General features: G+C 38.6%; 1 protein-coding gene across 1 annotated transcript in view; it reads left to right on the top strand.

Moving 5' to 3' along the window:
- The window catches only part of PRKD1 (protein kinase D1), a 1,412,470-nt gene that overhangs the window by 1,150,768 nt on the left and 241,447 nt on the right, over nt 1-20,255 (top strand). The window lies entirely within an intron of this gene.

Here is a 20,255-nt window from a genome sequence, read left to right as displayed (position 1 = left end):
CCTCTTGTACTCCAAAAGCATGCTGTGGGTGAACTAGTGATCCTCAGAGGTGCATTTGGGTGTACATGGTATGTGTGAGTGAATGACAATGTCAGTCCTGGGATGGGTTGGTGGTTTATTCAGGATTTGTTTCACTACCTTGCACCTGTAACCCTACAGGGTGTTTTGATTACACAGGTTATTAGAGTATGAATCAATGTATGAAATAATGGTGGCTACAGACATATTATACATCTGTTACGGATTTAATCATAATCATTGGACAGATGCCTACTTCAAGAGTAAGTCTAGCAACCAAATTACAAGACTGTTTATGGCTGGAGCAATGCATTACTCTGACCTTGCAAAACTAATACAGACAGAGAGATTTCTGAAAGAAGGCTTTAGCTGTTCCACTCAAAATAGATGCAAATTTGGAGTCATGAAATTCTCATAGGTGGTCCTACTTCAACTCAAGAATAAGCAAAAAAAAAAACTTTTTGTGTACGAGGGAGCTGAGGATGCCTTTACAGACAGGTGTATCCCAATGTAAACCCCCCATTTCCAAATACAAAGTGAGTACCTACAATAGTAAATGTATTCCAAATGAAAGGTGAACTGGCAATGCAAGGTTTACAGCACAACATCTGCATGTTATTATATGGTGGGGTAAATGCTGCATTGTACATTAGTCTGTGCAATTGGTGGTACATATCGCCATCCAAAAAATTAATGAATTCATAGTTGTGTGTTCCTTTTACTGTCTATATAACTTATAACTGTCCACTTATTCAATGGCCGAATACAACTGCTTGCCGTACTGTATTGATTTACTGTTGTTGTAACTCAGACTATCTGTGCCAACAAAACAGTCACAATCATGAAAAACAAGGGTCAATTTATTAAAAAAAGCTATCACCCAACATAGAAATATGTTAATGTACAATATACCTACTACTAAAGAACAGGGATACAATATGAAATCATTCAATGGCTTAAGAAACACTGGATACAGTCAACAGATGTTCTGTCTTACAAAAGGTCACATAACTTGAAGTAAAAATTGCTATAAAGAGATAAAAAAATCAAATATAGTCAAAAGGAAGGCACAACACCATGTTATGGGTGTCAGCAATGTATTATGTAAGTTCTTCATGCAATCTGTTTCAGACAGAACATGTGCTTTGACTGTTTATGCAGACTGTTATTGCAGACTGTTATTTCAAGAATATAGTGTGTGTGTGTGTGTGTGTGTGTGTGTGTGTGTGTGTGTGTGTGTGTGTGTGTGTGTGTGTGTGTATATGTATATATATATATATATATATATATATATATATATATATATATATATATAGATGTATATTTATATAGATATATAGATGTATATTTATATAGATAGATAGATATGTATATATATATATATATATATATATATATATATATATCTGTGTGTGTGTGTGTTTGTGTGTTTGTATAACTATTTGTAAGGTATGCCCCACAATTTATATGGGACAATCAAATGAAATTGAAAGAGAGACTATATCTGAAATAAGGAGACAAATAATGTAGGAATGCTCTGTACAAACATATATCACAAAATAATGAAATCTGTTGGATTTGCTATACTATAGGTAATGCATGAAAACATAACAGGTAGCGGCCTAGTAACATTAACAGAAGACAATGAATATACGTGGATTAGTATTTTAAGATCTCAGAGAGTATCTGGTTTAAATGAAATGAATAGTATGAACCAGCCCTGTCAGAGAAGTTATTTTAAAGTATCTATTACTGGCCTGAGGGTTCATTATTTAGTTTTCTGTTTTTTTGGGGGGAGGGGTTTGTTTTTTTCTGTGTTGCTATAGATGTTGCAAGTTTGCATGAGGTAGCAATGCCCTGTACAGTAGCAAACACCTAGAAAGCAAATTGTCCCTGTAGAACAGTCCGTAAGACTGTAATCTCTAAAGCAACAATATATCACAAATAACATATGTGCTGACAAGCTTAGAGCTTAGGCATGGAGTGGCAATATCTACAGATTTAGTAGATGTATAAATGTTGAAGTTAGTAGAATTTAGTAATGTTTACCATAGTGTGCCCCAATAAAGTGCTAACCATTTGAAATGTCGAGACCCGCTAGATGGAGTCCCAGAATATGGAGACTGATTGGCCAAAAGTATGGTCTTTCAAATACTGCACCCCAGATGTCTTTTTTTCAGAATATTATCTTTTCTGTGAGATATGGTGATCTCTCACATGGTTTATATAAGTTTGGTGGGGGGACTTGCCCCTCATACAAAAAGAAGTTTAAAGAAGAGTAGTTTTCAAGATTTGCTTTTCTCCTGTGTATTCAGTGTTTTTTTTTTTTGGGGGGGGGGTGGCTTATCAACACTCAGCTTTTCAAGTGCCATTATTTCAGTAGATAGCCCAATAAAGCACCCTTATTAATTTGCACAAACAAAGCACCCTGAATAGACTTCTAATCTCAATACGCCACCCTGTGTTGATCATAAATCCTTAAAGAAGCAGACATAAAATGCAAGTGGTGTACTTACACAATGACAATGGAGGCTAAACTCTCACATACAAGAGCACATCAAGTTGTTAAAACCATGCACACAATACCCACCTCACATAACACACAATACACACATAGACTAATGTGTACTGAGGCACTTAAAACCAATCTTCCTAAAGAACAAAGATCATCTAGACCACCTGTTATCAAAGCTTTGCCACAGCAAATCAAAAGGCACTCATTAAAAACTTCACCTAACACCACACATACTTACACTCTCACTGGAGCCTCAAACACTAAGTCCCTAAGGGAAGCAAACACACTTTCCAGGACTGTCATCATATTGGACTCCATTGCAAGATGCTCTGATGCCCATCTAACCAGGCTGCTTATCTGGAGGCAGGATCCACCAAATCATGCATGCACTCGCCAGTGCACCACAGATATCAGTACGATTCATTCATAGTCCATGATGGTGCAAGGGACCTGAGATGTTCTTCCCTGGACTATATGAAAAGAGACATTGTGAAGCTTTCAGACTATGTATCTCAGGCTGGTATGAGCTTAGCATTGAGCAGCATATTGCCATCACTGAGGATCGTACCACAATGTGTGCAAAAAAAGATTGATTTCAATAACTGGCTGTCTTTCTGGTGTCACTTTAAGGGGATCCAGTATTTTCAGCTTGAGAGAACATGGTCAACAGACCTCATTGCTTTACCAAGGATGGTCTGTACCTTTCCCCAGTAGGTGTTTGAATAATGGTTAAAACTTTTTTCACCCCCATAGTGCTTTTTTAAACAATGCCAAATTGATAAACCTATCAACATAGCAAAATCAACTCCACTGAACCTCAAGGTGTTACTGCTCAATGCCAGAAGCTTAAATAAAATACTACACCCCCCATGCCTTTCTAACACTCAGGAATATAAACATCTATGCAGTTGCTGAGACATGGTTTAAACTGGCAGAGAATATCCTGGTAGTGCACGGTTTCATGCCTTCCACACTTTTAGACCAATAGCTGCACTAACAAAAGGCTGAAAGTGTCTCAGTATACATCAGTAACAAGCATACCTCTATGGTGGTCAAACTGGATGATGTGCTGGAGTTCTTTGACATGCATCATCATAGACAAAATCCTGCACTATGTCCTAGCTAGCTGTAGGTCACCCTCCATATCCAAAGAAGCTCACAACTCATAATTGGACCTACTGGAGACACTTACCATCCAACCTAACACTCTACTCATGGAAAACTTTACTTACTCTCTATAAAAACGGAATAGGTACTTATGTATTATCGCAACCACATTCCAAACAGCTGGATAATACGTAACTGCCAATAGCAGCTTAGTAACTGTATAATCGAAATATTGACAATTTATCTGTACTTTTAGGCTTTCTCCACACTTCTTGTCTAGCAGGTTGAGTTCCATTAAATAAGGAGCCAAATCAGTCAAAGTGTGTGTGTGTTGGGGGGCGGGGGTCACAGGGCAGTTTTTGATCCTGTGCTGTATTACAGGAAAAGTCTCCCAAACCCATGCATGTACTCCAAAAATAACCATTCAGTTCACTATGAATGAATGAACCAGACTTGAAAAGTATAAAGCCATCTCAGGGTAATGGCGCAGTGTAAATATGCATTGTTTGGGACCATCAGCAAAGAAAGCTGTTGTACAAAAGAAGGAAATGGCAACCATTGAAAAATAAGGATCTAGATATGGGGACAGGGTGTCTCTTACACTGCCAAGAGTTGCAGATGTTGTGAAAAGGATATCTACAGGACATTGTGTACGTTTGGGTGTGATTTCTTTATTTTTGGATAGACCAGACTCTGCAGATTGACAACTTTCTGCATAATGACATTTTGTTTGTGCTTGTCTAATGATGTATAACTTGTTATGAATTAAAATGCTTAATTCAGACATTTCACAGAGTTTAGATATGACCGATAAAAACATTCAACCATAACCTTAATTCTGCAGTGATCTGATGCTATTCTATGCCATAAACCACTTATGTCTGAACAGTTTTCTGGCATTTCCAGCTATTATTTTCTGCCTTTGTTTCCGCTAAGGTGGCTTTGGAATGTGGTTGCGATAATATGCAAGACCCAGGGAATCCTACACAACCTCACATCTAAAGGCATATAGATTCCTGGACTCCATAAACACAAACATGCTTGACCTATAGCCTCACTAGAGGCTCCAACATACTGGACCTCATGCTCACAAATATGGGAGAACGCCAACCCCCCCCAATATTTCATCCTCCCCGATAACGTTCGACCATAAAGCTGTCTCCTTCAAAATCAAAATCAGCTCCATAATCCCATTAAAACCAGTAACAGATAGGAACTATTCCAAGGCAAATTACCTGTAATTAAGTGATTGATAGTACGTCAAAATCCATTGCCCTCTGAACCATGAGAACACAACAGCCAATGCTGAATTGCTCTCAAAAGCTGTACAACCATGTCAATGGCTTTGTAGAGGCTCTTGTACCTACCAGAAGGAAGCCCAGGACTAGCCCCAAAAACAAACTGCCCTGGTTTCATCCCAAATTTACAGGACATACAGCAAAAGGAAAAAATCGTGGCAAAAACCAGAAAGGATAATTACCATAAAAATAAAAACTCTTTCATCAACGTAAATGGCCAACTAAGAGTGCTAATTAGGTCAAGCAAATCCAATTTTGGGGTCAATATAGCATCCCAGATGAAAGATAACCATACGTTCCTCTACAGCTATGTCAGAAACCTCACATCAAATGTGCTTGATCTGATGGTTAATGGTGTCACATTCACTGGGCCTGGAGGTATAGCAAACCTGTTAGTGGGCAAATTCAGTTCCAACATTACCCACCACCTCAAAAATACCCTCAAACAGCACCCCTTCAAATATAACTAGGAAGCATGTACAACTGAACTCACTAAAGCCAAGAACACTGCCTCAATGTGCCCCGATAACATTCCAGGTTGCCACCTGAAGAGTATAAAATATGACTTATCAGGACCCCTGGAGTCATTATTTAACTGTAATCTTAAAATAGACGTTATGCCACATGAATGGAGAACAGTGAAAGTCATCTTCATAAGGGAGGACCTTCAACTGACACTGGAAGCTACAGATCCATTAGTCTGACTAGTTTTATTTGCAAAGCTATGGAAAGAATTATAATGGAAATTATCAACAAGGACATCGGAGACCCTCAGACACTGGATCTATCCCAGTTTGGCTTTTACAAGGGAAGGTCATGCTTACTGAATCTGTTAGACTTCTTTGAAAAGGTCACTAAGGCAATAGATGAGGGGAAAATGGTGCATCTTGCCTATCTAGATGTGGCCAAGGCATCTGATACAATACCCTGGGCATTGTGGACAAACTTACAGAACTAGGTATAAACTCCTTAATATACTCTAGATAGCTAGCTGGCTCATATATAAGACACAAAAGGTTAGAATTGTTGAAGCCCCTGCCACAGAGTTCAGTCACCACTGGAGTCCCCTAGGGCTCTGTACTAACCCTGTGTCTCTTTGGCATCTACTTTTTGGATGCCAATGCTGATGTCAAAGGCCTCTGGCTATTCTAATTCACAGATATTTGCAGACTGGGAGCAATCATTGAATCCTCCCCCCAAGGCAAGAAAATCCTTTAGGAAGGTCTAATAAAAGCAAGCAATTGGTGCCAAAGCTATGGCTACAAATTCAGTACCAACAAATTAATTCTAGTAGCTTTTAGAAAGCCTGCCACCCTAGGTAACTATGACATCAGTAAAACACCCTTAAAAATAAATTCACCAGTCAGGGATTTGGGATGTTTGCAAACTGGGAGCAGTCACTGAATTCCCCCAGGGTAGAACAACCTTCAGGGAGGCCTAATACAGATAAGCATTTGGTGCCAAAGCCATGGTTTAAAAAAAATTCAATGCCAATAAATGATTCATAGTACCTTTTGGAAAGTTTGTCATCCCAGATAATTACATCATTAATAAAACACCCTTAAAAGTTGATTCAATTGATAGGGATCTGGGAGCTTGTGTAGATAGTAACCTTGCCTTCGACCAACATGTGTCCAAGGTACTAAGAAAATCCTTCTGTATTGCTCAACTTATAAGAAGAGTATGGCATCTAGGTCCATAGAGTCATCATACCACTGTACTCAGTCTTCATCAGACCCATCATAAGAATATAATGCCCCCTTTGGGATGTACCTGACCAGACACATGCAGCAACTGGAATGTCCATAAAGGTTCCTTACAAGAACACTTGTTCTCTTATGCATCAGAGAGGTTTTGCTTGGAGAACTTGGTTAAAATCCAAATCCCTTACTGACCATCAGATTTTTTAAAGAACTCAGAAACCAACATCTACAATGACAAACAGAAATGTTACTATAAGACCCAAACCAGCCATCACTCTAATCTCAAAAACTTCTGGAGGACTATCAACTCTATCCTTCTCCCAGGAAGCCCTCAAACTCCTAATCCTTACTGTAACAATTCAGCACAATTCAGCACAGGACACTGCCTGTCTCCTCAACCACCATAACTTCATTGATACTATCCATAAACTGACCAGAACTCCAACCCTGCTATCACTCCCCAAGCACCTTCTAATCAAACCCTCTTCTCTCTTACACCTATACCCACCACATATATAAAATCTCTCCTCCAACAACTTAAACCATGTTCTCCTTCTGATGATTATCTGCCCCCCTCTTTCTCAGACTTGCAGCTGACTCTATAGCCTATCCTGTTTTGATACTTATCAATAGATCAATCATGAAGCAACTGTACCTGATATCTGGATATCTTTGTATGCAACTCCCCTACACAAAGGAAGCAATTCCACTGATCCATTTAACTTTACACTCATAGCTGTACTCTTCTCCCTCTCATAAATTCTGGAAACACGTATACACACTCAGCTTCTCAATTTTCTTATCCAAGAAAACTTTCTGACACCCACCCAATATAGTTTCATGCAAACCATAGTACTACTGTAACTTTTTTATCTTTCACTCATACAATAGCTGAAGCCCATGATAATAACAAACTTGTCTCATGTATATTCATAGACCTATCAAAAGCCGTCAATGTGGTTTCTCATTCCAAACTCTTAACCAAGTTAGCCAACCTTGATTTCTCAGCTTCCACTTTTGAATGGTTCTCCAGCTTTCTCTCAGACAAACTGCAATCTATCAGATGGCATTCCTCCTGCTCCCCCTTCCTACCCATCCATACAGGTGTTCCCCAGGGCTCCATCGTGGGACCCCTTCTAATCAATATTTTGACTAACAGCCTCTATACCTCTTGCTATCAGTCCTGTCTCATTCAATATGCTGATGAGTCAACACTCATCTCCTCTTTTGGAAGTATCTCTCAACTTCACATTCTTAACCAAAACTCTTCTCTCTCTGTTGAAAGATGACTCACTGAAAATCAGCTTATTTTAAATCCTGGAAAGACTAAACTTGTACTCTTTCTCCTAAAATCACTTTCCCATCTCAAACCCACCTTTACCATCTCTTCCATAAATAAAACCATCATTAATGTAGAAGCCCACAAAAAGTTACTTGGAATGATAATAGATGATCAATTAAAATTTTACCTCCATGTCCAACAATCTATTAAGAAACAAACCAAAAACTGGGTCTCCTCTGCAAGAACAAAAAGTTCCTAACTATTGACCCTTGACTCTCCTTGGCTCAAGCATACTTACTTCCAAGCCTTCTCTATGCTGTCCCAAGCCTTACAAACCTTCAGTCTTCCTTAATTACTAGGCTGGAACAGGCATACAATAATATCGGAAAATTTGGTGCATACCTACATGTACCTCTCACAACTGCTTATGACTAAAGTATCTACAGTGGCTTGAATTCCCCTGTCAACTTCAACTTTCACATCTCCACAGAACTCACTTCCTACTCAACAAATCCTCAGCCTGCCCCTCCCTAGCAATTCTTGTATCTTATTATACCACTACATTCCCACTCTGTAGTACAGACTAACTTCTTCAGATATACAAACCCAGTAAAACTTTTGAGAAAGTATTATAAAAAGAGAGAAAGGCAGATTAGTCCCATCCTTATTTCTAGACTTCAACACAGTTTGTCACAGAAAGTATTATAAACATATTTAATATCTGTTAATTGGAACAAACTCCCTTTCAACATAAGAAGCATTACACATTCCAGTAGTTTCAAAAAAGAACAAAAAAATTGTCTAACTAAATCATGGGTACTCTTGTCATGACCCCATGACCCCATGTAAACCCTCACCTCTTCCTTCTACTACTTATTTCCTCCTCTGCTACTTGTACCTGCTAGCACTTTTAGGAGGTTAAGGCTTAAACAGCTTTATCCCCTATTCCTTATGTAATAAGGACAAGTTATTTCCCATGTGCTGGTCTATTGTATCTACCATAGTTATGTTTATAATTTGTTTTGGATTTCTTAAATTTGTAAACTGTTATATATCGCTGTAGTTCGATTTTTGTATCTTTGTTTATTTTTACTTTGCTTATTTTCATAAAATTGTATAAGTATTTGGAGCTTTTCTCCTCAGGGCTCCACTGAAAATGGGCTTCAGCTCAGTTGGACCAAGCTGGTTAACAGATATTAAATAAATAAAATAAATAAATAAGAAGACTACAGGAATTAAACACAGTGTCCTATGCTGATCACCTGAAAGCTATGATTTATTCATTATCATACTGACTTCTGAGAGGTGACCTTTGCCTGGCATACAAGGTATTCCTGGACAATGTTTTGATGAACATTTCACAAATCCACAAAACAAACAGCATCAGAAATACTAGATTAAAAGACATAAATTCTGCTTGTGATGCAAATATGACATGTTGGAGAGACAGATATGTTACTCGTCGAATTCCCATTTTCTGAAAGAAGGTACAAATCCATGTGAAGTGGAGTTCTTCCAGATCCGTATTTAAGTCTGAAAAGTCTCCTGGTCTCTGATTGACAGAGGCAGATAGTAAATCACCCCTGTATAAATCAAATTTGTGTACACCTATTCAGTACTTTTTATAGCTTTGAGCAGTACATCAACTTTAATTGATTATAAGCCATGTGACAAACATGATGTAAGGATTTTGGGAGACCTATACATATTGATATATATATATATATATATATATATATATATATATATATATACACACACACACACACACACACACACACACACACACACACACACACACACACACACACACACACACACACACACATATGTATAGCTCTACTTTTAAATATCATATTACCACTAGACCGAACTACAGATCATCGAGACTGTAAACTCAAAAACTCAGTTTACCGAAACTTGACAAGATTGAATCACAGAATACCAGCATTTTCTAGAACATTACAAGATCACATCCCAAAACATCGAAAACCAAAAAGCAGACATTAGTTTCCTACATTACACGAATGAAGAACTTTAATTATATTTATTTTTCCATGCTTTTGCACCACCCAGAAATTAAATATACCAACTCCGAGATTGCACTACATTGAAGAAATGGGAAAGCTATGAATACAGTGTTTAACTTCTATGTTATTATGAGCAACAAACTTTAACTGCTTACACTAAACATACATTAACAGCTCTACCTCTGCATCTACCACTACGTACATACTTACAGCAACATTTTGTTCACTTTAATGCTTCGTTCTCTACCAAACCTATACCCGTCAAATATTAGAAATTGTTTTTATTTTTTTAAACCTTACAGTCCCAAAAACTTCTCCTGTGACACCAGCGTCTTGCAGCAAAAATCGCCATATGGTTTTTCACATGCATACTATAAAATCTTAAAGGCACAATGCAGTATTTCACCAACTGTAACTAATACAATACATACAGGCATTCTATGATTCTATCTTTCTGAGTTTCAGTAAACTGAATTTTCATTTTACGGTCTCGATGATCTGTAATTCAGTCTAGTGGTAATACGATATTTAAAAGTAGATACATATAAATATATATATATATATATATATATATATATATATATATATATATATATACATATATGGGTCTACTACGCATGATTGAAATTTCATATGACTAAAATTCATTTGACTGAGACCAGAACATCAAAAGTTTAAAACACTGAAAACTCATTTGACTGAAACTCATAACACTGAGACATTAAAGTAAAAGGGATATGCCCTTTTCCCCACTGTAGTACGATCCTGAAGTTAGTATATATAGTTAGGGGGGGTGGGGGAGCACAACCCCCACAATGGGGTGTGAGGGACATAGCCCCTTTCATACGTTATACATTTTAAAACATACAGATGGATACTTATAACTGCAATGAATAACTCTTTGCAGAAGACAATATATACCTAAACTATGTGGGGGACTATGCGCCCCACACTCCCCCTAACTATATATACTAACTCCAGGATCACACTACAGTGGGGAAAAGGGCATTTACCTTTTACTTTAATGTGTCCGTGTTATGAGTTTCAGTCAAATGAATTTTCAGTGTTTTGAACTCAGTCAAATGAATTTCTTTCATATGAAATGTCGATCGTGTGTAATAGACCCATATATATATATATATATATATATATATATATATATATATATATATGTGTGTGTGTGTGTGTGTGTGTGTGTGTGTGTGTGTGTGTACAAACAACTGAATTAGTTTCTCAACTGCTTTAATACCCGAGGAAACACACTTTTAATAAGGTGGTGTGTTTTGTTGTTCCTAAGCCGAATTTGATTGTTTTGTTGGTTCGTCTGAGTGTACTGGTTCAGATCTAATCTGCTGGACCTCCCTTGAGTTTGAAAACTTGTTTGTCTGTGTCACAGATTTTACCCCAATCTGGTCTATGTCACAGATTTTACCTCTAATGTGAATGGATGGCACACTATTATTAAGAAGGTACATGCTCATTGAAGGCTCTGTTTAAAACAGCAGATTATGTGTGTAAGAAAGAAAGTCTGACTGCTCCCCATATTGTTATCTGGTCCTTCCAAGCCACTTGTGTACATACTTGCTGACTTGAGTAATAGTCAGATCATCTCTGTCCTACCTTCCCAACACCTTACATGTATCCTGAATGCATGCATGCAGACGGGCACTTTATCTTGTTTTCTTTGTGACCCTAATGTGATCCTTCAATTTCCATTAATGCAGCACATGCACATATGAGTGGAGACTGGAACCCTGATCAGTCCATTAGAGATGAGCTGCATATTGCCTGTTGTTGGGTTATAAAGTATATTTGCAGTGACTTATTTGTGCTGTATATAATAAAATCTCTTTAAGCAACATGTTCCCAGTATAGAAGAGTTTGGAAGATAGTTGTGCACTCTGGACTGCTCAGTGCTGTGATCTTTTTCAGTAGAATATTTTCATTATGCAGCCCTGAATATTTTGGTATCTGGCCCTACACTTAGTGCCGAAATAGGTTCATCATACCTTGTAGTGAATCCATCCACACATCTTTCAGTCAGTTCTTTAATTGTGCCAGGTTTATGTGGTAAAAAGGTAAATAAACTATGCCAAATTTGTGGTTTATTAGGCCTGATTATGGATTACAAAGTAAGAAAATAGTTATATAATTATCACAAGCCATGAGCTAGTACGTTTATAGCACAGACACTTTACCAAATGATTTTTAATAGGCAAACAGTATTTCAGAGTAGGAGTTGAGAGGTGAACATATACTGTGGTTTGCATGCCTCTCAACTGTCCCTAATTTTGACACAGAGTTTTGCTATGTCCTTCCTAATTCCACAAAAAATGCCTGTCAATTTTGGAAGAAAAGGCGGTGGATTATAATTAGTAAATAATGACAACACTTGGAATTACAAACTTCTTTAACTTCAGAAAATGCATGTTAATCCACATTTTACATGACATGTTTAATAAAAAATAAAGTGGAAAGCCCCTAACTTATTAATAGTAGGTAGATGTTAGTAACTTTATTTGCATATATAAAGGTTGAAACATTATTAAAACCGATAGCTATATTTGCATATGTACTGGTTGTAACATAGACAATAAACTGACTTTAACTTGTTGCAAAGCAAGAGTAATTATACGAATTGTGTAAATCATCCATTATCCCTGAAACATCTGCAAGTATTAGCATTTACTAGGTGTTGTTTCATGTTGGTTTTAAAGCTTCCTGTTATAGTTTGTTTGTATTTTTGGTATCATTTGGCAAGTAGTTTCTTGTAACAAGTGCTGCTTCATGGAATGCCTTTTAAATAATTGTCTTCCGGCAACTTTGTCTCATAAATGGTACTGTCTCAAGTTTGAGAATCCCTAAGTAAATATTTATTTTTGTCTGTCCCTTTTTAACCCAGTTAGTCATACTAGGCTAATGCCCTCTTTTCTGAGAATTGACCAGGGCATCGGAAAGCATTCCCTACTGTTTCCGATAGGCACCATGGGATCTTTTATATCCACCTGAGTTACCAACCCAAGCAAATGGGACCTCACTTTAACATGCCATTCAAAGTATGACAGACTCAGACGTGCAGCACCCTTTTTATGCACTGCCATGTAAGCAATTGATCTACCTAGTGTGGGAATTGAACCCATAGCCTTCTGCACCAATGGCTAGTGCATCACTGTTACACAACTCACACTGTGAATATGACTGTTCCCTAAAAGTAAATAAAGACTTAAGTGTGGTAAAATATTGGAGATTAATAATTATTGTAAATGCAATCACTTACACTGAGCCAAAAGGTATAATAAATCTACTAACTGACAAATGTATCTCCTATTTTGCCCCTTTCTCCCCCTAAATGCCCCTTAGGAAATACCCTCATCCATAACTCCCCCAACTATCACTAAGGAACAGGTCCTCAGTGCACTCTGCAATACCAAGAACACTGCATTTATGGGCCCTGGTAATATACTAGGATGCCTCCTTAACAGCATAAATATGACTTATCAGGAGCACTTAAATCACTATTTAACCACAGCCTCCAGACAAGCTTTGTGCAAAGCAAATGGAGGGTTGTAAATGTCAACCCTCTGCACAAGGGTGGGCCATTTATGGACCCAGGTAACTACAGACCTATAAGTCTGAGTAGTCTCATATGCAAAGCCATGAAAAGAATTATCATGGAAATGATAAATAATGACATACGAAACCTTCAGGCATTGAGTTTACTCCAGGTTGGTTTTGATAACAGGAGGTCATGGATACTCAGTCTGGTAGACTTCTTCAAAAAGGTTATGAAAGCAATGGACAAGGGCAAAACACTGCATACTGCCTACCTTGACTTAGCCAAACCATTTGACACAACATCTCACTCGCACATTGTAGACAAACTCACAAAATTAGGTATAAACCCCTATGTCAGTTGCTGGATTGACAGCTGGCTTAAAGAATGGACCCAAGAAGCTAAGATAGGTAAGTCTGCCTCTACAAAAAGGCCAGTTGTCAATGGATTTGCTCAAGTCTCAATGCTGGGGCTGCTCATTTTTGAAATCTACTTCTCTGAAGTCAAGGTCAACATCAGAGGCTTCTGGCTGACGTAATTTGCAGACGATTGCAGAGTGGATGCAGTCATAGAATCCACAAAGACACAAATACCCTCAAAGAAGGCCTGATACAGGCCAATAACTGGTGCCAGATCCATGGCCTAAAACTCAATGCCACAAAGTGCATGGTAATAATGTTCATTGAGATGATGGCTACCCTGGAAGCTACCACATTGATAATATACCCCTAAGAGTAGTTGCAGACAGTAGACAGACAGTAGACAGTAACCTAGCCTTTTAACTATCATGTTTCTATGGTAGTAAGGAAATCATTTTATGCTGCGAGGGTATGTCATTTAGGTCCAATGTTGTCATTGTTCTGTTATACCTGGCCCTCACCAGACCAGTCATTGAGTACAATGCCACCTTCATTACGTACTTGAACAAGCATATGCAACAAATGGAGCTTCCACAATGGTTCCTCACAAAAAGTCTAGAGGGCATAAACAGTATGGGCTACATGGAATGCCTCAAATCTCTGTCCCTGTACTCATTCTCAAACAAACTGCTAAGGGGTTATTTATGCTGGCTTACAGAGTATCATCTGATCTGACTCTGATGGAACTGTTGCATATCCACAAAACAAACAATATCTTAATTACCCAGTCTAGAGGCCTAAACCTCATCTTCACCATATCTAAGAGATGTTTGTAGGACTGTTACGTGTCTGAGAGACTCCCCCTTCTCTGTAACAAGTTTCCCGTCCATGTGAAGCAGAGCTCTTCCCTAACCCAATTCAAGTGTAACTTGAACCAGTAGATGGGGACTTGGAAATTTACCCTTGATCTGGCACCTGTGTCTCTATTAGCCTGTAAATGCTTGACCACCCTTGCCCAAACCCACATATACCCCCTTAAAATAACCATGAGTGTTAAAGCTTGTCAGATGCATTTGGGAAACATGGCATAGCAAGGCTTAAGAGAGACTCCCCGGAGTTGTTAGCCTAGTAATCACCCATGAGCCTGTTAGAAAAACACTAATCTGCACTGTTGCTATCCAGTGGACTGGCAGTCAGCCAAATTCTTTCAATAGGTCACAATGATGAGTGTATGAATTTGTTAAAAGGGAAAAACAGCAGATTTTATTTTCAGTCATTTGAAGGAGAAGCTTTTTAGTAAAAGAAAGAAATGTTATAAAAGGCAGGCAATACACTACTCACATTTCTAGCTATGGGTTGTTGAGCTGAAGATGAAAGAAGCTGTGAAATCTTATAACATAAGTTGAGTTAGTACCTTATTAGTGATTCACATGTTCATAGGAGGTTACTAGGCTAATGGCCCTAGGGCCTTTACAAGCCTAGCCATGTTATGTTCCCTAATTGACCTTGATTAGATGGTCATTATTCGCAGAGCAAGGCTATGATCAGCACTGACTGCCCCTGTCCATGAGTGACATAGGTGCCACTCAAAGGGTGAATTTACAGTCTCCCATCCAATTGTCTAGGTTGCGCTTGAATAGGGTTATTGAGGAGCTCTGCTTCACATGAATTGGGAGTTTATTCCAGATGAGCTACAATCTCTGGGTGATATATGTGTCTCTCCAGCATATTCTGCTAATGTCACAGGCTAGATTGAGATCCCTGAGATCATTTGTTGTTTTGTTAAAAAGTCATGTAAAAAGCAATTTGGCTTAAAAGTGACATTTTAACAGCATTTACTACATAAACTTATTAAGACATAAACTTGAGATGACTATTAACAATAAAAAAATCTTACTATTTATTAAAGACAAAGAACTATTTTAGGGATGTCAGCTGATATTAAGTCTTTGTTTACACATGAAAGCAAGTTTACAGACTGCAAAAGCAATTTCAAATAATTTCACAATTAAACTTTAAGCTAGATGATCATGAAAATAGAAGAAGAAACCAAGTAATTATTGAGACAAGACTTAGTAAATTAAGAGCAGATTCAATGAACCATACACAGTGTGTAGAGCCATGCAAACACAGTAAACACTGTGGCATGCTAATTACAGCATCAGCAGCTGAACTGCATGCTAATCAACCAAGCCAAGATGGAGAAGCTATTCAACAAGCTGTAAAGCAATTTTGTAGATTCAGTGCTGGTTTTCCCTTGTGAATTACAAAACCTATTGGAATACGCTCATGGAAAGGAGTAATGTTAGGACCTGCTATTGCTTTAATTCATGTGTATGTGCAACAGGCTGAAGTCTATGCTGCTAATAGACCAAGGCCAAGAAGGAGAAGAGTTTTCAGACCCCATTTAACTTATCACAGTCTGCATGAGGTGGAAATTACAGAGTGCTACAGGGTGGATAGAGACACACTACAGCAACTCAACAATCTCTGTCATCCTCAACTCAGACCCAGGGCAAACTGAGGGGAACCAGTACTAGTGGAGACAAAGGTATATGTAGCATTTAGAATTTTAGCTGCAGGAACCTTTCAGAGACCAACAGGAAACATAGTGGTGGTGTCACAGGCATCAACATCCGGGATCCTCCATCAAGTTCCTGAATGCTATGCTCCAACATGCCAATGGTCACATATATTTTCCCCATAGTCCTGAGGACAGGGCCACAAAAATGCAGGAGTTCTACCCTGTAGCACACTACCCTGAAGTACTGGGCACCATAGATTGTACACGTATAGAAATCAAGATACCACCACTGGAAAAGGGAAGGGTCTAAATAAAGAGAAAAGGCAGTTAATACAACTCACATTTCTGACACACCTCCCAACTGTATCAGATGTTCATCAGGACTGATATCTCACAGGTTATGCACTGGAACCATGGCTGATGATGCCCATCAGAAATACACACACACACGCTGAAGAATGCCATAAAGAGGCATACGCACAAACCTGAAATATCATAGAGCATGTGTTTGGGCTGCTGAAGTCATGGTTCGGGTACCTAGATACATTTGGGGGAGCCCTGCAATACAATCCATGTACATTTACTGAAGTCTTTAACATCTGTGCCATGCTTCACAACATCGTACAGAGAAAATAGCATTAGCAGGATTAACAAGGGGAAGGGACACACATCCCACCACCAATGGCAAGGTCACCACAGCCACAAGCAGATGAGGAGTCATGGGGGAACCAGCATCTGCTCTGGGTGTAGGCAGACTTAGGTATGCTCAATATGCACTTGCATTGGCTGAGAGGGAACCCTTAGCACACTCACCCACCATCTAACTGGCTAAAACCTTCATTCTACACATGTACATGTAGACAGACAGTACAGCAATGCACACAGCAATCCTCACACCCGCATCACACATATGGATGAAATAAATATTTTTTTGAACTGTTCATCAGTACGAGCATAAAAATGTTTGGCGTACCATATACAGATGATTCCATAGTACCTATGGAGGATGATTCTGGAAGAAATTAAGCAAAAGGTAATGACATCATCATCACAATTAACAGTAACACAAGGGATTAAACTTTTTGCCCTTTATATGTCCATCTGGATGACATGTCAACCCCAAGCCCAGTCAACCAGAATGTGTTAGCTGTGTCAATCTACAGCTAGTCACCCCCCACTGTCAGTATTTTACTATACAAGAAGTATTTTACAATTGAGATAGGTAAGCCTACCTGGAAGCTCCTCCTGAGACATACTTGTCCTCCCTGAAACAGCAGCACCAGCATCAGTCACATGCTGTTGTGCAGTTTCCACTGAGCTCCCTGGATCCATGACAGTGGACTGGAACTCTTAATTTGATGTCAGCGGTGGCTGTGTAGCAAGCCTACCCCTCATCCGTCCATGGGCCACTGCAGTTGCTCTCCTCCAGACTGATGAAATCATGTCAGTGTCCCTGTGATGCACCTGATCATATGTCCTGGTCTGGCCATCTGTGCTGTTTACATCATTCACTATCTGCTGCCAAATTTGCATTCTTCCAGACATATTCCCATGTCCTCTCTCAAGCAGAAAGGCACCATGCACTAAATGCTTCTACAATTACTTCATCCCCAGGGCCCCTCAGGGATTATGATGCCTGGCTGCCATAGTCCTAGGTACATAAAATACAAAAGAAGGATAATACATATAAGTATCACATAAAAACTCTTACTTAGACATAACACATAAAAGGTGGTTTTCAATATTAGCCACTGGAGAAACACAAAAATGTCAAGATACTCAAATTTGGTGTAGCCAAAATAAGGAGAGTAACAGTAGCAAAGCAAACCTCCATACAATTTTGTTTGTGCCATCATAGAAATGGAACTTAGCTCTCTCAACCACAACACAACAGGCAAATGACACATTTTGCTAATAAACCATCAGTGAACTGCTAAAAGTGCTATGAAATAAACTCTTCCCAAAAAACGTGTACACATTTACCACAGAACATTCAATTTTATGCAATTGTCTGTCATCTCTACCTGTGGCAGGCACTCCCCTAGAGGTGTCTATGGGCCATCCTAGAAGGCTAACACCCCGTGCCATTGACAATATAGGGAATTTACTTTTCACTGAAATAACAATAGAAAAGTGTAAAGAGAAAAGCATTTGTAACATTAGCACCTGTGATGAAAGTTAATAAGGCTGTGCATATCTGAAAAAGTAAAATACCCTGACAAAAATGTCTCTGCCATCAGTAAACTTCTAAGAAGTGTATACAGATAAAAGTAGCATTTGATAATTGCATATTTTATATATTATATATATATATATATATATATATATATATATATATATAGTCCCCCTTCAGAAGCCTAAATGATCATAAGCTTGAAATTCATTAGCCCAAGACCAAATGCCTGAAAACTCAAAAGCCTGAAACCCAAAAGCCTGAAAACACACAAAATACACATACTGACTTTAATGTGACTTTGTTATTCTTAGCGCTGTGGTTGAAAGTTACGGGTTGGGTTCAGGTACATGTGCGATTGTTTTTACGTTAGGGTTAGGGGTAGGTTAAGTGAGTTACGGTTAGGGTGCAGGTTAGGCATGTGTGCGATAGTGACAAACTTTAGGGTTAGGGGCAGTTTAAGTGAGTTAGGGTTAGGGCACGGGTTAGGTGAGTGTGCGATAGTGATGGACCTTAGGGTTAGGGTTTGGGTTAGGGTAAGTTGGTAGATAGAAGTGTCTTTGTACTGGCATATTAGCATTATTTGTATTCTGTGTGTTTTCAGGCTTTTGAGTTTCAGGCTTTTGAGTTTTCAGGCTTTTGAGTTTTCAGGCTTTTGGTTTCAGGCTTATGAATTTCGAGCTTATGATCATTCAGGCTTCTGAAGGGGAACTACATATATATATATATATATATATATATATATATATATATATATATATATATTATTTTTTTTGTGTGTATATTTCATATTTCTTAGTGATATGTGTGCATATCCAGTATATAACTGAACAATGCAATCATACCTTATCAAGATCAGTGTAGGGATGTAATACATATGGTCTGTTCAGTTTATAGTAATGAACAGGAAAATATCCAAGTGTTATTTCACTATTCCTGTGGAAGCAGGTTTAAGTGTAGGACTGCAGTGTACATGGTTCTGGGTTTTAATACAGGAAAATCCAGACATTTTTTACTGTTGCTCCGTTTCACATCATATTAAACATCACTTATAACCATTTATACGTAATTATAAATTATAACTATGTATAGCAGTGAAGCTGATATGAATTATATGTATGATGAATTAGACACCCTTACTGTGCTTTGAAGGTTCAGAATTATGATTGAGGGTATACTGTCTGTGTTTCTGTAAGTATAATTCTGCTATCTGGTTGACCCTCACACTTTAATAAGACACATACATGGTCATGGTGCCCCCCCAACCCTTTTGTGTCCCTCATCATCCCTGTATCTTGTCTTGTTTGTCCTGTTTGTATTTGCTTCTTCACCTACCCAACTACCTGACCCAGAAATACCAAAGTCCCTCACCCAGCATTCCTCTCATTTTCTTCTTATCCTTTTGGCTTCTCCCATTAAGGGTCACCACAGTGGAACAATGGTCCACAGAATGATTGGCAGTGGAGTTTTCACTGTGTTGAGTTGCCAGCCCAGCACTCAAGGCATACACATGCACACGCTCACACCTAGGGCCAATTTATAGTGCCCAATCCACCTGCAGCATATCTTTGAAGGAAACTGGTGCACCTGGAGAAAACCAACATGACCACAGGGAGGATATACAAACTTTTCACAGAAGGCACCCCAGCCAAGAATCGAACCAGAGAACCTCTTGATGTGAGGTGGCGATGCT

This window comes from Protopterus annectens, chromosome 6.part0 (genome assembly GCF_019279795.1).
Source record: "Protopterus annectens isolate FY-2018-M chromosome 6.part0, PAN1.0, whole genome shotgun sequence".
NCBI lineage: Eukaryota > Metazoa > Chordata > Ceratodontiformes > Protopteridae > Protopterus > Protopterus annectens.
This window is presented reverse-complemented; position numbering and strand designations above follow the sequence as displayed.